This window comes from Perca fluviatilis, chromosome 23 (genome assembly GCF_010015445.1).
Source record: "Perca fluviatilis chromosome 23, GENO_Pfluv_1.0, whole genome shotgun sequence".
NCBI lineage: Eukaryota > Metazoa > Chordata > Actinopteri > Perciformes > Percidae > Perca > Perca fluviatilis.
Genome location: NC_053134.1, coordinates 4,667,364 through 4,688,427, shown reverse-complemented (window position 1 = coordinate 4,688,427; position 21,064 = coordinate 4,667,364). Strand labels below are relative to the sequence as shown.

At 40.1% G+C, this 21,064-nt stretch overlaps 1 protein-coding gene across 3 annotated transcripts in view; it reads left to right on the top strand.

The window, feature by feature from the left end:
• Nucleotides 1-21,064, top strand: part of srgap1b (SLIT-ROBO Rho GTPase activating protein 1b) — a 112,824-nt gene that overhangs the window by 20,536 nt on the left and 71,224 nt on the right. The window lies entirely within an intron of this gene.

The window sequence follows — 21,064 nt, the reverse complement described above, 5'->3', positions numbered from 1 at the left end:
AGGTGAATAATAGTTATTTATATTATTATTATTACTTCTTTTAATTTGTTAACTTCCAGTTTGCCCATCTGTGCTGCAGCTTTCCTCTTCGCTCCCTTTCACAACAACAACCTGATCATTATTTTCAATGCCAGAAAACCCCGAGATGACTTTTAAAAAAAATGTCTAAGCAATTTATTAATTAAAATCCACACAAGCTGTAACCACTCGGTAACAGAGGAACATCCATGGAACAGATCTAATTAGCATCTTATTATTGCTGCTCCCCCCCCACCACACACACACACACACACACACACACACACTCCTAAATATTGATTTAACCTTTTCTTTATTCTGACCATGACATTTTGTGTGTGTGTGTGTGTGTGTGTGTGTGTGTGTGTGTGTGTGTGTGTGTGTGTGTGTGTGTGTGTGTGTAATGGGGGGGTCTGAGCGAGTCTGTGCGACATTGATGGGCCTATGTGGCGATTACCTCAGACAGTGCTTGCTTCCTCAGCATTGAGCGAGAAACCAAACGGAGAGAGAAGTGGAAAATATCTGCAGGCAGAAACATGAAATATCACAGCTACAGCTTTCCTTCAAAAGTCCACACAAAGTTTTCCTAAAGAGGCCTACACATGATCCGCGGCGCTGCCCGTTCCATGGTTTTCCTCTGGGGAGAGCGGTGCTCGGAGTTGCCCCCTGTGCGCTGCGCCCAAAGTTCAAATGATTTCAGCCTTGTTGCAGCTGACCTTTCAAGGCGCAACCATGGGTGTGACCAATTCCAGAATGTTCCTGCGCTTTGCCTCTTTTCTAACCTACTAACCAGCCAGCAGCTGGTTAGCTTAGCATAAAGACTAAAACGGGTAGAAACTGCTAGCCTGGCTCTGTCCAAAAGTAAGAAAGTCCAACTAGCAGCACCTCTAAAGTTTGCTAAACTAACAAGTGTTATCTCGGTTGTTTAATCCGTTAAAAACTCAAGAGTAAAGTTGACACTTTGCCGTTTTACTGCGGGTCATTCCTTGAGTCCGACTCCAATAAGTTAGTAAATAATAAATATAAATAATTTCCCCCTGGGATTATTAAAGTATTTCTGATTCTGATTCGTTCCAGCCCTGAAATAGTCTGCAACTAATTGATTAATTGAGAAAATAATCAACAGATTAATCAACTGTGGAAATAATAGTTTGTTGCAGCCCTAATTCAATAAAAATATCCCACTATTCAGTTTTTATTAAAACTTTTTATTTGTTTGTAAATGCTTTTTGCATGTTGTTGCTAAGTGGGAACGATAACAACGCTAACCTGCTTCAGGAGACTTTGAATCGTCTTCCTCTGTGACAGAATATGGTTTTTTTTTCCCACCGTCCTCTGATACTGGAGATAAAGTACACTAGGATTTCTTGCAACCGCTGCCCTAGAAGGCCACAACTTAGTTTCTTAATGTTCAATCTATATGCAAGACGTGAGTAGAGGGATTTAAAAGTCACAGAGGCCCATCTGTGTTTTTCATGTCAAGTAGTTGTGTGGAGGGAGCGCGAGCTTCTGATGCAGACCATTACATAACGTGCTGTGCTTAAACAATGGTGGGTAATGGTCGGGGCTGTCAGGAGTTTTAGATTTATTACGATGTGATTATGAAACCTGTCGGACTCGCATATTAATGACACATAACCCAGGCTGGTGTGCACACTGATAAGAGCTCAGATACTGGCACACATGTTAGATACCGGTATTTAGTCACAAAACACACTGTTTTAGATCGTTATGTTACCAACATTTACAAAAGTACATATTTTCCCATTTGGTTTTGGTTCACACATATAACACACTTGAAAATTATGATTTACATACTTTTCCTCTTGTTATTATTAAACTGTTTGCATAGAATAATGTTATACTGATTAGGCCTACTCTTTTCTCTCTCTGTTAAGTTAAACTGTTGTGGATATTGTAAAAGTGCCCATATTATGAAAAATATCAATTTTTCTGGGATTTGGGGTGTTATTTTGTGTCTCTGGTGCTTCCACACACATACAAACTTTGAAAAAAATCCATCCATGCTGTTTTGAGTGAGATACGGTTTCTGAATGTGTCCTGCCTTCAGTCTCCGGGCGAGCTGTTCAGAATCTGCATGGCTTTCTACATCACTAGCTGGAACAAGGGGGCTAAACCATGCTAGTGCTAGCGGTTAGCCCCCTCATTCTCAATGGCAAAACGCTGCTACAACACACACAAGTTCACCATAATCTACAAAAGAACTACTTCCATGTCCCTGTTCTGCAGGTATTCCACGCAAAGTTGGAAGTGCGCCCTCGTTTAGAAGAAGTCTCCCGGCTAGTCCTGCCTTGTACTGACTGCAGTTAGAGAAACAGCTAGCTAGCAATTGTGAGCCTTACCTAGCTATTGCGCATGTGCGACTGCCAACAAAGATGTTACAGAAGTTGAGATGTCTCACTCTGTAGCTAAAACAGAGAGCTCAACACACAGGGTGAAAAAAAAGGAGCTGCAGCAATGTGCAGTACAACAAAAATATGGTGTTTTTTGATAATTGAACCATGTAAACGTATTCTGGTACAACCTCAAAATACAACCTGAACCTGAAAATGAGCATAATATGAGCACTTTAAGAAACCCAAACACTGCTTGCTCTCATGAGATAGCATGGAACCACTGGCTTTCTTGTCTAAGCACGGTGTGTTGCTGAGAAAAGAACGTGCACTCCCTGACCAGATAAGGGAGACGTCATCGACTCTTACCAGATAACTGACAACGTTGATGTATTGATAATTATGTCCTTACAGAAGAACAAGAGGAACAATTGAATTCAATATCAGAAAAATTGTGGTCGCAAGGTACAACAGATGTGGGCTTAATTAAAGGGGTACAGCTAGTAAAAATTATACCTAAGTCCTCATTCCGCCCTCACCAGAGACAATATCCACTAAAACCAGAGGCTGGAATAGAGTTAATCATTAAAGATTTGCTAAAAGCAAAGGTGATTATCGAATGTTCTGATTCACCATGTAATACACCTTTGTTCGCAGTAAAAAAAAGGCTCCACCCACAGGCGGTTGGAGGATGGTACAAGATGGTACCCCCCCCCTCCCCCCCACTGTACCTGACCCACACACCTTGTTGAATGATTTACAACCTGATTAAAAAATATATTTCTCTGTGATTGACATCAGTAATGCTTCTTCTCTATCCCTGTAGACAAGGACCGCCAATTTTTGTTCGCGTTCACCTACAAAATGAAAAGATACACCTATACCAGAATCCCTCAAAGGTATTGTGAGTCTCCAACCATCTTTTCACAAATAATGTCTGCCAATCTTTCCAAATTTGAACCTCCAGCAGGAAGTCAACTTTTGCTGTATGTCAAATGACATCTTGGTAACCTCGCCATCAGAACATGACTGTAGGACAGACAGCCTGGCACTTCTAACATTCTTGTCTGAGCAAAGACACAAGGTCAGTAATAATAAATTACTAACTGTGGCAGACAACTGTGAAGTATTTGTGCTACAAACTATCTCAGGAGGGTGAGGGTGAGAATCGAACTGCTATATTGCAAGCACCAAAACCCAGAACAAAAAAACAAATGATGTTATTTTTAGGAATGACTAATTTCTTTAAAAGCAAAAGAGTCCGCAGCAGAGTTTTGTCAAATGCTTTTACATATTATTGTAATCTGACATATTTTGGTTAAGACAAATTGGGATTTTTGTACACAAAACATATGTTTGTGAAATATGATGTTCTATTATTAGAGAGAGAGAGAGGGGGGAGAGAGTTCAGTTTGCTGACAGCCTGGTGGATAAAGCCGTTTGCTAATCTGGTGGAGCGGCCACTGAGGCTTCTATATCTCCTCCCAGAGGGCAGGAGACTGAAAAGCAACCAAGTTAACCCAATGTTCGCCCATTACCATCAATAAAAAGACGCACACATATTGTAAGTACACACCCACTTCAACTTGGGCAGTGGTGGCCTAAAGGTTAAAGAAGCGAGCTTGTGACCGCCACTGAGGTGCCCTTGAGCAAGGCCCTTAACCCCAACAGCTCCAGTGGAGCTGCTCAGTGGCCAGCAGATCAGACTGGGGTTGTGCTGGGCAGCTTCCAGGTATGAATGTGTGGAACTGTGTGAATGTGATCAGGGCATTCATGCAAAAGAGAGGCTGCCTCTCAATGAACCTTCCCTGAATAAATAAAGGTTAGAAAAAAATAAATAAAAAACCTTCACTAGCTCACGTAATTTTCGTCTAAAAGAATTTCTCCGTGCGTAGTACGTGAGACGGTGGATGCGCTCAGAGCGGAAAATAAATTCACGGTAAAGTTGTTTAATGGTAGTAAATATAGAGTGTACATTTCAGTTTGTCCATTCATGAATTCTGCAGCTCGTTAAGACCCAAGTAGAGTTCCTGTGTCTATATTTTCAAACAAACGGTAAATCCTTTTTCTTCTTCTTTGTTGGCCCAGGCTAAATATTCTCTGTATGAATTGTGTGTATGTAATTGTAAATGTAATATATATATAAAACATATAAATATATATATTTGCATGTTGGCGGGTGCATTCATGTATACGTGTGTACAGTACCCTCCCACCCCTGAAAAATAAGGTTCCCCCGAAAGCCATGGTTTAATTTGAACACTGGAATTCACCACACAATTTCATGCACTCAATCAAGTTCGTGCACAGGTTACAAAAGTGGCGCAGCAAATTTCTGAGTGGCAGACAGCAACAAAACTAATAAATAACTAACTAAATAATTAACTTTGGTTTTTTCACTGCCTGCCACTGTGGCAAAGTGAATTTCAGACCCTGGTTGCAGGTCAATCATGGGTATTGATCTACAACACTACCCAGACTCACAGATGTGGCTGTTTTCTGCAGTGAGACTATAAATAAATCCCACTTATTGCCCCTTTGGGTTTAGTTCTCACTGTACTTTAATTAACTATCCATTATCCTAGTCAGTCTGCTGGGCTACTCTCTCTCTGTTATCTCCCTGGGTCCTGTTTGAACACTTCAATACTCTACAGTAATTCAATACTAGCAATCCTTGGGGCAAAATGTGAGGAGCCAGAGAGGGTAAATAAAGAGGAAATACAGCAGTGAGAGGGAGAACGGATATGAACTGAGCTGCCAGAGATGGACCTCTGAAGCTAAAGTAACAAACCAAAGTAAGGAAATGTCCCTTAACGGGTTGAAGGTCTGCATTTATAATAAAAGGAGTATTAGCAGTAAAAGTCGATGTCAGTGAAGAAAAAATTAGATCATGAAAATGGCCAAAATTGGAGATGTTAGGATTTTAGGAATATCATTAATGTCATTACTTTGCAGATCAGGATTTTACATTTAACATGAGACCATATAAAGTAGCTCATGAATCAAGTCAATTTTTTTTTTCTAGCAAATAAAAAAGCTAAATTTTGGTACCACATGAAATTCATAGGGTGGTGTATCTACGAAGATATTGTGTGGAAACATGAAATATGTCCTCAGTGAACGAATGAATGAATTGTGCGGTTTTCCAGATGTGTTAATTAACATCTGCTCATTATGTTGATAAACAGCATAATCTAGGTAGCATTAGGTTTTTCTTTTTCAAACCCATTTGCTGCTGCAAAATAGTTGTTAATAACTTATTTCTAGTGAGTCGTAGGGAGAAGGTTGGGTGGATGATGGGCGTACAAAGTGCAGATCTGAATTGAAGGGTTAGTTAAAGATTTTGGTTTTGGTTAAATGTTAAAACAAAAGTTTAACATTTTAGGAAAATACAGGCCCGGGTGTTGATCGCGTACACGTGTTTGGTCCATGCATGTCTCTTCAACGTGAGTCTCTATGATCACCTAATCTGACCATCTTGAAAGACAAAAATATTGTGCCGTCTGATCCCAGGGGCATTTAAATAAAAGAAAAATGCTGACGTTTTCTGGTGAGAACGGTCTCCAAGAGTTTGTTAATTCTTTTCTATTGCTTTTTATTTGTAAAACATAAAATACATTTTTACAGAGTTAAAGGTGAAGTAGGTAAGCCTTTGCCTTAGGTAAACTAACTTTCTGTCATTTGCTGAAACTGACCACCTACAGCCTGTAGTGTGATTTGCAAAAATCCTCCGCTCCCTGTTCAGATGCACCAATCAGGGCCGGGGGGGGGTCGGTCTAACTGCGTGTCAATCACTGCTCATGTACACGCATTCATTCTCCCTTGTGGGGGGAGGGGCTTAGAAGACCGCTTTGGGCTTTAGCGGAAAGGGGGGGAGGGACTGAGAAGTTGTCGATGTTCAAATGTTTTGGCTAAGTCCTGGTTCTTTGCAATCCTACCTACAGCACCTTTTTAAAACAAGTTTTTGGAAAAAATATACATTTCAGAGATTCACCATTTTTACCTGACAACAGTGATACTTGTAAGCTTTTATTATATTCAGTTGAACTCAAACTGTCAACTTAATTTCCCTCTATAATTGCTAAAAAAAAACCACATGTATATGGCCTCCAAAAAGCACCTCCAAACTGTGCAACCCACTTCTGCATAATGCAGTGTGAAAATGGCTCCATAATGTGATGTGTATTGTATATATGTGTCTCAGCTGCAGGACCTTCATGTCTGACGGTGCTGAAACATATTCCTCTGTGAGAAAAGTCAAAAGAATAACCAGCTCTGGGTTTGAGTGAGTTCAACCTCAGAAAAGCCTGCAGTGAGCGTCGATCTTCCCAAATAGCTATTTGTGTGTGTGTGTGTGTGTGTGTGTGTGTGTGTGTGTGTGTGTGTGTGTGTGTGTGTGTGTGTGTGTGTGTGTGTGTGTGTGTGTGTGTGTGTGTGTGTGTGATGGGAAATGTGATGTATGGGAGCTGACTACCATAGAAGGAGCTATTCACAAATCTGACCTCACACTATTATTTTCCTCTAAAATCCTTGAGCCTCCAATAGATTAAATATCATATTTAAAGCTGAAAAATAACAATAACAAGGACACTCTCAGAAGGCCATTATATTCTTTGATTGTATGTTTTAGTTTTTCCTAAATTAATATATGTACAGTGTGAGTACATGTGTGTATTAATTTGAGATTTTCATATTAACCACCGTTTTATTGGGTTCACAAAGTATTATTATTTTTTTTAGATTAGTTTTGGGGCATTTTAGGCCTTTATTTTTATAGCACAGCTGAAGACATGAAAGGGCAGGGAGAGGGGGGAATGACATGCAGCAAAGGGCCGCAGGTCGGAGTCGAAACTACGGCCGCTGCTTTGAGAAGTAAACCTCTATATATGGGCGCGCGCTCTACCAGGTGAGCTACCCAGGCGCCCCACAAATTTTTTCTAAAACAATTTGTAAACTTAAAGATTCCCAGGAGAACTTTCCCCAAATGTAGGCTCATCCACACAAAGAGAAAAGAAAACAGAGAGAGCGTATAAAAGAAAGAAACCGCTGTCCCAGTACAGGATGTGTCAGGGGTCAGAGAAGGAGACGCTGAGTAGACAAACCGGAGGAAACATTAATCATGAGCTCAGCTGGTTTGTTGGGTCGCTGCCTGCACAAAGTCTTCACTCTCTGTGCTGTAGGCCCACATCTCCATATATATATGTAAATTAATGATAAAGTGAATAGTTTTGTTACTTGTTTGACACTTTCTGTACAGTGTGCATCCCTGAGTAGCTGGTTAGATGGATTTATGCTCATTTTCCATGTTGTGTCAATATTGAACTCATGCAATTTATTTCATTCCACTCCCAGATTTTGTCTCTTAATATCTCATCGTTATTGCCTGCCCAGTCAAGTTAAAAGTTGCAGCCCTGGTCGGTTCACACAGTCAGCTATACATTTCTCAAAGCTGGGAAAACACGTCCGTGTGTATAAGTAGGTCATGAGGCCTGAAATCATCCAATGCATTCTCATAAACGGGTTTGTATGATTTATGATATAACTTATGCACAGCAATTCATATATCATGTGATATTACGGCGACTGGTCACATATCCGTTGAGTTTAGCTGTCTTTACAGTTAAGTTTAGCCGTTTCTTAACCCAGGTATAGAGCACCGTGAACTAAGTGACGGTCGTTTCAGCGGCTTTTGCAGTTAGGTTTAGCCAACAAAAGGTGACCAAAACGACAAATTAAGATTAGGAAAAGAGTTTGTGGTTTGGGTTAAAACACCGGCCCCCTTAAGTAGTACTCCTGAACAGTACTCCTGGGTGAAAGTCTTGTGTTTTCCCATTAACTTCTTCTGGGCTTGAAGGCCTGTTTTTTAAACTAATGCATTAAGAGCGACTGCGGTGGCGAGTAGTATGAACGGCCGAAAATCCACGTAGGGAGGTTGGTTGGGGGGGTGGATAGGTCAAACACCACAGGACTTTCACTCAGGAGACAGGGGTTTGTATCCTGCGTGTCACGTTTCTTAAACCCAACCGTCCCGTTATTGTTTTCCTAAACCCAACCGTCCCGTTATTGTTTTCCTAAACCCAACTGTCCCGTTGTTGTCCGCGTACCGTTATTGTGTTCCTAAACCCAACCCGGAATTCTTTCGTGGGCCAATCACGGAAGTTTCGGCGATTGTGTTAATTTCAAGTCCGACTGACAGAAAGAATCACGCTGTGATCACGAAAGATGCTTCCCATTGAAATACATTAGTTTCAAAAACGTGCTGACCATCACGAAAAAAACGAGATAGACGTGTCAGTGTACACAAATCAATAGATTAAAAAATGATTTGACCATTTAACAAACTGCCGTGAGACCGTGCTGTTAATACATATGAATTAGTGCATTTCTTTTCATAGTTATAGTATGTACGAATGTATGAATGGTTAATGGTAACAGCCTGCATCACCGCATCCACCACAGATATCAGATTAAAAAGATGATCTTTGGCAAAAAGTTTGCTTCGATGTTTCGAACCAGCTTAAAACTAGCTCAACAAGCTTACTGTCAGTGATGGAAAGTAACCAAGTACATTTACTCAAGTTCCGCACTCAAGGACATGTATGAGGTACTTCTCTTTCTGCTACTTTATACTTCTACTCCAGTACATCTCACAGGCAAATATTGTACTTTTTTACAGTGATTAATAATACAAAAGATAAGGCTTTATTGATCCACGTGGGGAAATTCATTAATTTAAATTAAAAAAACAACTTTTCACCCAACTAAGTAAAATGTAGTACATATTTTATAGTATAATTTGAAGCTGATTAGCCTCCTGGACAATAATAAACTCATGTCATGGAAAACTGGACTCAAATAAATAACCAGATTTTGGATGAAGAAACATTGTATGACCAGACATTTTAAACACTTATTCTGTTATGATAAACACAAATACTAACACATTGACCAGTCACTGTGACTATTGTAACTGTAACATGAGCGGCTGATCCCAGAGCTGTGCAGGGCAACTAATCTAATTGGCATCGCTACGTAAATCGCGGCCAATGTTTGTTAGACTGCTGTAGAATAGAAAGTCTCATGTTGTCAATCAGCACCCCACGTCCAGAGTAGACGGGATGTTAATAGACAAAACAGTCCTAGCACTTCCTTGTTGCTTAAAGGTCAGTATATTTCACAGACCGTTAACACTCATATCCCTCTGATCTCCTTTTGTATGCGTCGTAAATGTGACAACACCTCCTGCTCTGCCACTGTTATGTTTCTTCTCCCCGTTGAGGAAGTGAGCTGGCAGGTCGACTGTTTGTGTTTTCTTTAGTTTTCAACAAGAAATCATGGCGGCTCCATTTTAACACACGGTGTACCTGATAATCTGCCGCCTGTCTCTGGTGCCCTTTATTTCTATTTTATTTCATTTTATTCTACTTAAAGGAATACGCCACTGTTTGTTGAAATAGGGCTTACCACGGTCTACCCTGGCTGTAGATAGGTGGGCCAACGCATTTTTTGTCTAAGTGCAAGTAATTAGGTTGTTTTTTTTGTCTTTTGTTGGCTCACTTTTACTCACAACATGCTAACTGGCAACATAGGATTCCATTCACTACGCTAAGCTAACTAGCGGCGGCGCTGCCAGTGTTGCACCGGAATAAAACAATGGATGTACAAGAAATGCGTTGGCCCACCTATCTACAGCTAGGGGAGACCGTGATAAGCCCTATTTCAACAAACGGTGGTGTATCCCTTTAAACTGATTTCATTTTGGCAAAGCCGGTCTGTCCACCACGTTGATCTAGACCGAAATATCTCGATAAGTATTGGATTGATTTTCTTGACATTTTGTAAAGATATTATAATGTTATGATTAATGGAGAATTCAAGAGCTAGAAAAGCCAGAGCTACAAATATAAAAAGAATATCTTTATCTTTATTGTCATTGTAACAGAACAAAATTAAGTGCAGTCCTTGTCAAGTGCTAAACACTGATGAGGCAAAATATGCCTAAAATAAATAAACTTAGCACAAAAAGTAAGGAAATTTGTGTTTGGTAGATTATTTCTCTGTGGCATCAATGCTTTTTGGCAATAAATCGTATACCATTGGAAAGCCTGTTTAGTTCCCTTTTCAAAATGGCGCCCCATTTGTAAGGAACATGCATTTGTGGGATGAGCAGCAGCGCTGAGTAAGTGGGTTGCGCCCATGTAAAATTTGCCAAATCTTCTCTGCCAATGCCAAACACAACCAGAACAGCCTGGCATACACATACTCAGCGCTGCTGCTCATCCCACAAATGCATGTTCCTTACAAATGGGGCGCCATTTGAAAAGGGAACTAAACAGGCTTTCCAACGGTATAACATTTATTGCCAAAAAGAATTTATACCACAGAGAAATAATCTACCAAACACACAAGTTTATAACACAATAAAGGAAAGGGAAAAAGACAAAAAGCATAATATGAGCACTTTAAGTCTGTGTTTATGAAAAGGCCCATTTGATCCCCCACAGAATCAGAATACTTTATTGATCCCCTCAGGGAAATTATTTAGTTGCAGTCGCTCACAGTCACATTCAAGGTCAAAATAAGAGTAAGAAAAGTGCAAGTGTAGAAAGTTAATAAAGTAGCATAGCTACAATAGCAAATAAATAAAAATGTTAAGTAGAAGTAAGTTAGAATAGCTTACAAGTAAGATTAGGTTAAAAAAAAGTACTGTGTGAGTATAAGTAGCAGCAGTGGATACATAAATAACACCTTTGTAGCTGATAAATTATTGCACCACGTCATTATTGTCCAAGAATATTGAGATGTGATGTGACAGAGGTGGTCCCCAGACCTCCCATTAAGAATCACTGCAGTAGTCCCTTTTTGCCACATATTTTATTCATGCACTTCACTGCTGCTGGTCTGTTTAAGGTCACATTATTCTTCTCAAGACAAGAGTAATATCTCTAGGGGTGTTTTGCCAATGAATTCAGTTGCATTAAATGGTACCTATTGAATACATTTGTAAATATCAAATCCTCTTAGTAGTCGATCCTGCACCGCACCCGAGATGGGCCTTCTCTGGGTTAGGTCTACAGCTCGTCCGACCCGCCTCTGAGCAGGTTGCGGTAACATTTCGCCGACTGCGGCCAAACCATGACGCCCCTTTTTCTTCCCCTCAAAGTTGCAAGATTCCACCTAACTGATGTCTGTGCTAGAGACCAGAGAGAAATATGTTTTTAAAAGGCTCTAGACAGGCACAAAGCACAAAATAATTAGTTGTTAAGAAAACCAGACGTAATCCGTTTTTTGTCATCGGTTCCCTAGCAACATCATATCGTGCACTTGACTTCTCACATCGAAACACGTGACCAAGGAGTTCAGTTAAAAGGCAGCATTAAAAGCTGCTTGATGATGGATTGTTGAAAATTAAATGAATGGAAATGTTAACCTCCAAACCTCATGTCTTCATGAGAGGTCTTTAATTGGTCCATTTAATAAACTTAATTTCTTACATTCGTATTAATGTTCTGAATCTTGTCAGCAGCTGCACGAGGAGAACATTTTCCTGATTTTATTGATGTTTTGGGATTTCCGTGCTGCTGCTGTAACAGAATCTGTGAGTTTATCTTCAACTTCAAATGAAGTGTTACTGACAGATTGTGTTCAGTTCTTCGTGTTGCTTCAACACTTTAGACCCCTCGGACACTTACAGTTTCTAGTTTGTGGGACTCGTGATATTTTGGATACAGCAGACTTCAGCTGTGGTTAAGTTTGAAACAGTGCTCACGCACTTATGTTTGTGTGAGGATACGTGAAGACATATTGTGTTCCCTTACATTAACTTTACCCATCCCAACTACGCTACCACAAAACTTAACTTTACAAGAACTAAAACCTAAATTAAATGTAATCTAAGCAATAAAACAGCCCTTTAATGAAGTGAGGAGCCAACAAAATGTCCTTACTCAAGGTTTTGGTCCTCACAAAGATAGAAGAATAATTAATTCAATATCCTGTGAAAAATGCATTATTTTTAGTTAGCTATTTGTACATACTAGATATTTTCGTACATATCGTGCAGCCCTAATTACCAAGAGGTTTTACTGTGTTTGTTTTCTATATAATATCCCTTATTTTGTTTCTATAACTCCCAGTAGTAATATACCCAGTTGGTATGTGTATTATTTCACTGAGGCACAGATTTACACAACTTTAATTTGCACCACTAACTATAGAAGCTGTTAGATTATAATGCGACAGTCTGGACAGTGTGTTTGTGTACAGTTTGAGCTCAGGTGGTGCGTCTGGCCTGAGTCAGTGGTGTGTTTGAGCGTCGGACATGAAAGGATATTAGATTGTGTGTGCAGTTGGCCGTGCTGAGAGGAGGATAAGAGGTTAGTCTGATCAGCCGTTTAACAGTGAAATGTGTCCAAACTGATAATGCTGTCCTCTTCCAAACACTTATCCGCTTCATGGAAACAAAGGCAGACAGAACGTCTAACCTGGCTCAGGTTTTGCCCAGCGTCAGCAGATAATGATTTGGCCAATTAAAAACGTTCAAGCTGACACGCCAGAGAAACTGTCCTGGTGTCTTCTGGGTCATGTCGAGTCCGTGTCAAGTCATTCACGACTAAGTCGCAAGTCTTCAATAGCAAATTCAAGTCAAGATGAAGTCTTTTAGGTCTTTAAATCCGGACAATTAAAATCACGTGGCATTCCAAAATGTTCCTTCTTCAAAGGTATTAATGGTGTTTTCACTTGGCTTACACACGGTCCATTAAATGTACAATAATGTAATATTCATGGTGTTTGGCCATTGGCCAGGCATGTCCTGCTTGAGTCTCTTTTTTTCTTTTTCGTTTAGGTTTTCTGGGATTTTACTCAGTGAAAAATGGACACTTAAAAGGTGTTTTGCTTTTAATTTGTAAGACGAATCAATTCCCACAGCAGTCAAGTCCTTCTCGAATCTCAAGTGTTTAAGTTTGGGAATTAAAGGATGATTCTGGTTTGTTATAGCGTAAGTTTAAACAGCCCAGTGTTCAAACAGGAAGTCCAGTTTGAGTGAGTGAAAGTTTTTCAGATGCCAAAACACTGCTCAGCTGTTCGTAATAGTCTGAGACAGTTATTTTTTTATTTTTTTTAAACTAATCAAAGTTTTCACGGCAGCCATTATTTTATGTTTTTTGGACCGAAAATCGCAAGGTACACAATAGAAATATGGCGTTCACTTTACAACAGATACTGTACATAATCTGTATTAGGCTCGATGGTGTTTTAAGCCCCCAATATCGACTTCAAGGCAGCGCTGCAACTTTGTTACCTTTAGACATAGCCAATTCAAGTCTTTGTGCTAAGCTAACCTGTACTGTAGCTCTAGCTTTATATTTACTGGACGAACATGTGGTATTAATCTTGTCATGTACCTCATATTTCCCAAAAAGTCAAACTATTACCTTAAGTTTGACTTGAGTACTGTATCTAGCCTACTGTTCAAGAAGAACAACTAATGATCGTGTGGCTGTATGTGTGTCCTGTTTCTTTGCTACCCGAGCCTCATTCATTTAGGCTACGAAAAGGATATTGAAATCAAATGAATACATGTGTGGGGGGTTAATAATGCCTCTGGGTTCATTAGCACAGTGACAATTTGATTAAGGGAACCAGCGAAGAGGCGGGAGATGATGAGAGACGGAGAGAGGATACTGATGGAGGGAAAATGTTGGACTTTAATTCATTTAAAATTGCAGTTCACTGGGTTTGTCTGCTGCTGAATCCGCGATTGTCTGAGAACCGAGATGAGAGCGAACTCATCTCAATGTCGGCGAGAAAAAGAAGGGCCTTAGCGACAGTATACGGTTTGAGTCAAACACATCTATGATTGCAAGTTGATATGAAGGAGCATAAAAAATTAATGACATATTTCAGAAAACGTACAAGAGCTTCAGGTCGACTGCTCAGATTGAGAATGGTTGCCATTGTGAATACTGATGTAATGTGGCGCATGTCAATAAATAGGAACAATACTTAACTGCATGCTCACAAGAATTCATACAAAAGCTTTTATTCTCCCTACACAAGCCTATATCATGTAAGTATCGTTATTTTTACCTCCTTATGTTTTCTAAAATGGGATAAATTATTCATCTTTTAGCAAGTGGCCTGGTTTGGAATAAATGTTTGTCCGCTTCTTTAGTAGAAATGTAGCATTCAGCGGTGGTGGAGGAAGTATTTAGATCCTTTACTTCAGTAAAAGTACTAAAACCACACTGTAAAAATGCTCTGTTACAAGTAAAACTCCCGCATTGAAAATATTACTTCAGTAAAAGTGTAAGTATAATCATGTAAATGTAGTTATAGTCAACACATTCTCACTCCCATCGCGTCAAAAAGCGACGTTTGGCCATGTGCCTTTGGCGTTTGTTATTCACGCAAAAGGTCGCCTTTACCGTCATATTTAGATGCGCTTGGTCCGGACTCTTGGCGTCATTTTTTGTCAGGACTCTTGAGCTGCGTCTTAGTCCGCCCCACCGAGGAGGCACGGGAGAGACGCGAGGAAATCACGGGAGGAGAGAGGAAACGAGCAAATGTGTTTTAGAAGACGAGACGTCCTTTCCTCTGAAGCGTCACATGAATTAGTCAGCTGTATGGGCGGAGTTAGCAACTCCTTCCGCTGCACGGCTTCCAGGGAAGGCTGCTCTCGTGTAGTATCTTCGCCTATACCTTATTAGTAGTTAATGAAACTGATAGCCGATATTTGGAACCGATATGCATTTACAATGAAAATCTTTAAGTTAAAATTAAGATTTTGGAATGTTACAAACAAAACGGTGCCGATACTTTTTAATAAAGTAAAAAAGAAAAAAGAAGGGTACTAAAGAGTCGGCGACATTAAAGAATGGCTTGTTTATTGCTAAGGCAATATGGTCAAAATTAAAGATTTAATAATAATGTAATAATTATAACTTCTAACTAACTTATTTCACCAGTAAATTGCTGTTGAATGACAAAAACAACCACCAGATGGGAAAAGGGTATTTTACATTAACTTTACACTGTTTAACGTTAGCTGTCAGCATTTTAACCGTGTTTAATCCAGCTGCTGCTAAAGGTAGGCTAACGTTACCTGCTGTCGAGTGTAGTGTGAAGTCGGGCACCGAAATTTTCGTTCTTATTCGGTCTCGTTACTACCGTTTACGTCGGCACCGGTGCCCTGTTGGAACCACGTTTCGGTACCCAACCCTAGTGGGGAGTGAAACCGAAGCAGAGGGACAGACACAGAGCTGTAGAGAAGCCAAAGTAGAACACTTTCTTTATTTATTAACTTTATTGGTTATCAGGCAAATAAACGCTGATACAGGTAATCTGCATACTGCCAAAAAACAGCCCGATATGGGGAGGGAAAAAAATTGAAAAACAGTGATTTGTATAGACTTTAAACTTGTACCAATGCTGTTGCACCTTTAATAATTATATACTGTATATAAAAAAAAATCCGATAATTGGTCTATCCCTAGAACCAATATGGCAAAAGAAAAATGTAAGCCATCAGGAAAGCACAACCCTTTATAAGCTCATTACTTGTACTCTCTTCTAACCCTTAAGTTTAGCCTAAATTGTTTACTTTTTAGCCAATTGTCAACATAAAAAGTATGCCGAATTAGCTATTATCAGCTCCTGTTTGCAGTGTGCTCATGGATGTACAGACAACTATCACTGGATTACTTTGATACTGAAGAAAACTTTAAAATGTGATGATTCTCAGGCAAGTTCTGGAGCATTTTTTATTTTTTTATGATTGTGTGATGTGATGATGAACACTGGCAGTACCCACTCCAAAAAATAATAATCAGTTTTTCTTATGCCCATGGATGAGTTTTCCGCCAAATTGAATTAAAATCTGTCGAGTTGCATCTCCTGTTCAGTAGCACAGAGACTCTCTAATGGAGGTAATTTGGGATTTGATTTATTGCCATGGTTACCACATTTATCTAAATGTCTTTTGTATTTCAGATAAAAACCAGCATGGCAGGAATGTGTCCATTTTGATGTACACTCTGGAAATCACAGTCGGTCCAGGAATTTTAATCCCTCCTACAAATGTATATTATCACAGTGTTAACGTAGAAATCAGCGTTTGTTTATTTTGTTCCTAGTGTGACCTGATTCATACAGAACCTCTACTATTTGACCCGGAAACCTGTGTGGTTTTTGAGGGGCCGTGTTTTTTTTAGTTCAGTAAATTTCACAGTGACATGCCCCCACTGCCCCGGTGTAATCCCTGCTCTGGGAATACTGGAATGTGGAATAAAGGGTGTTTATTTTCCAGAAGTGTGGCAGTGAGAGGGGAGGAGTTTCAGAAGGAGTTTTGTGATAGAGGAGCTGACAAAAACAACAACATTTCACCCTAAATACCAGTCTCCAGAACCCCCAGTATGACTCCGCACAGGATAAGTGGGTACAGAGAATGGATGGATGGATAAAAATAATCTGCATGTTTACCACTCATGTTGACCACTAGAACTTTAATGCACAACCACTCCAGCTTGTTACATCCCGCAACAAACATAATCACTTTATTTTTCTAAACCTGAGAAGACCTTGTGTTTTCAAAGGTAATTGTGTACTTATATATTACATATCTAACATCTCTGTAGAAAAGCACATCGTTAATAAAAAAGAGAAACAGCAGTTTTTAAACGTCACCAGATTAAAACAGATTGGAAACATGAATGTCCCACCCCCTGATTGACAGCCTTTTATTTTAACCATGACGAGGATATTTCCCTAACCATAACTAAGTAACTTAAAGCTATAGTGCGTAGTTTCTGTCTCCCCCATGAGGAATTCTAAGTAACAACAAAACTGTCGCCGCATCCACATGACACAAACCTTAAGCTTGATTTATTGTTCTGCGGAGGCTCCACGCAGAGCTTTCGCCATAGCCTACGTAAGTGGCCTGACGTTTATACTTGTGCGTTGGGGTGTGTGTGTGTGTATGGTAGAGAGAGTGAGGGAGTGACGGCGATTAGCTTCGAAGCAAGTAGCAACTCAAGAGTCATAGTCTCCCCTGTTCTTTCTGACCACGGTGGGAAATCTGGAGCAGGAGAAGTTAATCCTCTCCTTGATTTCACGTTGTTTATGGAGAAGGTAGAACCAGGAAATGAGTCGGGGGTGCAACGCTTCCAAGCCACGGCTGAGCGACGTGCGTGGCCGTGACGTGTAGTTACATTTTTCGAGAGGTGCACGACGGGTCCAGCATAGGTTCGCGTCTCCACGTATCTACGTACGTAGCAAAGGCTTAGATTTTACTCAGAAGTATAAATCAAGCTTTAGGTGATGGCGCACCACCCCCACCCCCCTTCTCCACGCAGTTGCTAGTAGCCAAGGAGAATACCAAGGATTAAAAAACATGATGGACTCTACAGAAGAGGTCATTATCTTCGCTCAATTTTCTGCTCGCGAAATTCGCCGGAAGACACAATTTTCTGAACATACAGTGCCTTGCGAAAGTATTCGGCCCCCTTGAACGTTTCGACCTTTTGCCACATTTCAGGCCTCAAACATAAAGATATAAAACTGTAATTTTTTGTAAAGAATCAACAACAAGTGGGTCCCAATTATGAAGTGGAACGAAATTCATTGGCTATTTCAAACTTTTTTAACAAATAAAAAACTGAAAAAGTGGGCGTGCAAAATTATTCAGCCCCTTTACTTTCAGTGCAGCAAACTCTCTCCAGAAGTTCAGTGAGGATCTCTGAATGATCCAATGTTGACCTAAATGACTAATGATGATAAATAGAATCCAGCTGTGTTTAATCAAGTCTCCGTATAAATGCACCTGCTCTGTGATAGTCTCAGAGGTCCGTGTAAAGCGCAGAGAGCATCATGAAGAACAAGGAACACACCAGGCAGGTCCGAGATACTGTTGTGGAGAAGTTTAAAGCCGGATTTGGATACAAAAAGATTTCCCAAGCTTTAAACATTCCAAGGAGCACTGTGCAAGCGATAATATTGAAATGGAAGGAGTGTCAGACCACTACAAATCTACGAGCCGACCCGTCCCTTCTAAACTTTCAGCTCATACAATGAGAAGACTGATCAGAGATGCAGCCAAGAGGCCCATGATCACTCTGGATGAACTGCAGAGATCTACAGCTGAGCTGGGAGACTCTCTCCATAGGACAACAATCAGTCGTATACTGCACAAATCTGGCCTTTATGGAAGAGTGGCAAGAAGAAAGCCATTTCTTAAAGATATCCATAAAAAGTGTTGTTTAAATTTTGCCAAAAGCCACCTGGGAGACACACCAAACATGTGGAAGAAGGTGCTGTGGTCAGATGAAACCAAAATCGAACTTTTTGGCAACAATGCAAAACGTTATGTTTGGTGTAAAAGCAACACAGCTCATCACCCTGAACACACCATCCCCACTGTCAAACATGGTGGTGGCAGCATCATGGTTTGGGCCTGCTTTTCTTCAGCAGGGACAGGGAAGATGGTTAAAATTGATGGGAAGATGGATGGAGCCAAATACAGGACCATTCTGGAAGAAAACCTGATGGAGTCTGCAAAAGACCTGAGACTGGGACGGAGATTTGTCTTCCAACAAGACAATGATCCAAAACATAAAGCAAAATCTAAAATGGAATGGTTCACAAATAAACATATCCAGGTGTTAGAATGGCCAAGTCAAAGTCCAGACCTGAATCCAATCGAGAATCTGTGGAAAGAACTGAAAACTGCTGTTCACAAACGCTCTCCATCCAACCTCACTGAGCTCGAGCTGTTTTGCAAGGAGGAATGGGCAAAAATGTCAGTCTCTTGATGTGCAAAACTGATAGAGACATACCCCAAGCGACTTACAGCTGTAATCGCAGCAAAAGGTGGCGCTACAAAGTATTAACTTAAGGGGGCTGAATAATTTTGCACGCCCAATATTTCAGTTTTTTATTTGTTTAAAAGGTTTGAAATATCCAATAAATTTCGTTCAACTTCATGATTGTGTCCCACTTGTTGTTGATTCTTCACAAAAAATTACAGTTTTATATCTTTATGTTTGAGGCCTGAAATGTGGCAAAAGGTCGAAAAGTTCAAGGGGGCCGAATACTTTCGCAAGGCACTGTAGTCATACTGAGAAATACAGAGAGTTTTGTGGAGCTGATAGTCTTAATTCAGTTTGTATCAACTTATTTGGCAATGGCTTGATGTTAACGGACGTTCATTAATATAAAAACAGTTACGCACTAAAGCTTTAAAGACGGTGAAACAAAAAATGCATACAAGTCATGATCCTGTGTACCTGTGTTTACGGTTTAGTTATCGCTTGTTATATCAGGATCAAGTTTATTGCTGTTGTGGAATTTATCTGAAAGCACTCAAACAAGTGTAAAAGAATGCACAACAAACACTGATGGATTGATGGTTAAATGTATTATTATTATTGTACAATAATTAAAGAAAGACAAACCTCGTCACAAAACACTAAAGTCAGGAAGAGAAAAGAATCCCTTTCTGACCAGGGAGACAGAAAGTGCTTCAAATATAGTTTCCTCAGAACAAGAGTGCCTTAAGAAAGTAGGATTTTATATAATCTGGTCATGTGTACATCATCTGACAACTCAATATAGAATATCCATGTTGCAGGAAGAGCACCTGACATTCATCTGACCTATTTTGAAGTCTTTACCATACACCACATAATTTCATACGACTAGTCCTCTGTTTACAGAGGAGCCGAGTTATCCGTAATATTGCAAGTTTATGTTCACATTGCCAAGTAGCTTTTTCACATGCAAGGAATTTGCTTTGGTGTTTTGATGCATAACAATATGCATATTAAAGGTCCCATGGCATGAACATTTTTTGTTAACATTAATATGAGTTCCCCCAGCCTGCCTATGGTCCCCCAGTGGCTAGAAATGGTGATAGGTGTAAACCGAGCCCTGGGTATCCTGCTCTGCCTTTGAGAAAATGAAAGCTCAGATGGGCCAATCAGGAATCTTCTCCTTATGAGGTCATAAGGAGCAAGGTTACCTCCCCTTTCTCTGCTTTGCCCGCCCAGAGAATTTGGCCCACCCATGAGAGAGAGACATCATGGCTTTCAAACGAGCAAAGTTGGTCAAGGCCACACCCCCACCCTCCACCTTGCCCCCCCTCAATAGCTACAGACACAGAAATGGCACATCCTAAGGAAAGCTCATTATGGGACTGGCTCTAGTGGCTGTAATTCTGCACCAAGGCTGAATTTCGGGAAAGAGACTTCAGATACAGTATTAGGGGACCACTAAGGTCTATATAAAAGAGACTTCAGATACAGTATTAGGGGACCACTAAGGTCTATATAAAAGAGACTTCAGATACAGTATTAGGGGACCACTAAGGTCTATATAAAAGAGACTTCAGATACAGTATTAGGGGACCACTAAGGTCTATATAAAAGAGACTTCAGATACAGTATTAGGGGACCACTAAGGTCTATATAAAAGAGATTTCAGAATCAGTATTAGGGAACCACTAAGGTCTATATAAAAGAGACTTCAGATACGGTCTTAGGGAACCACTAAGGTCTATATAAAAGAGACTTCAGATACAGTATTAGGGGACCACTAAGGTCTATATAAAAGAGATTTCAGAATCAGTATTAGGGAACCACTAAGGTCTATATAAAAGAGACTTCAGATACGGTCTTAGGGAACCACTAAGGTCTATA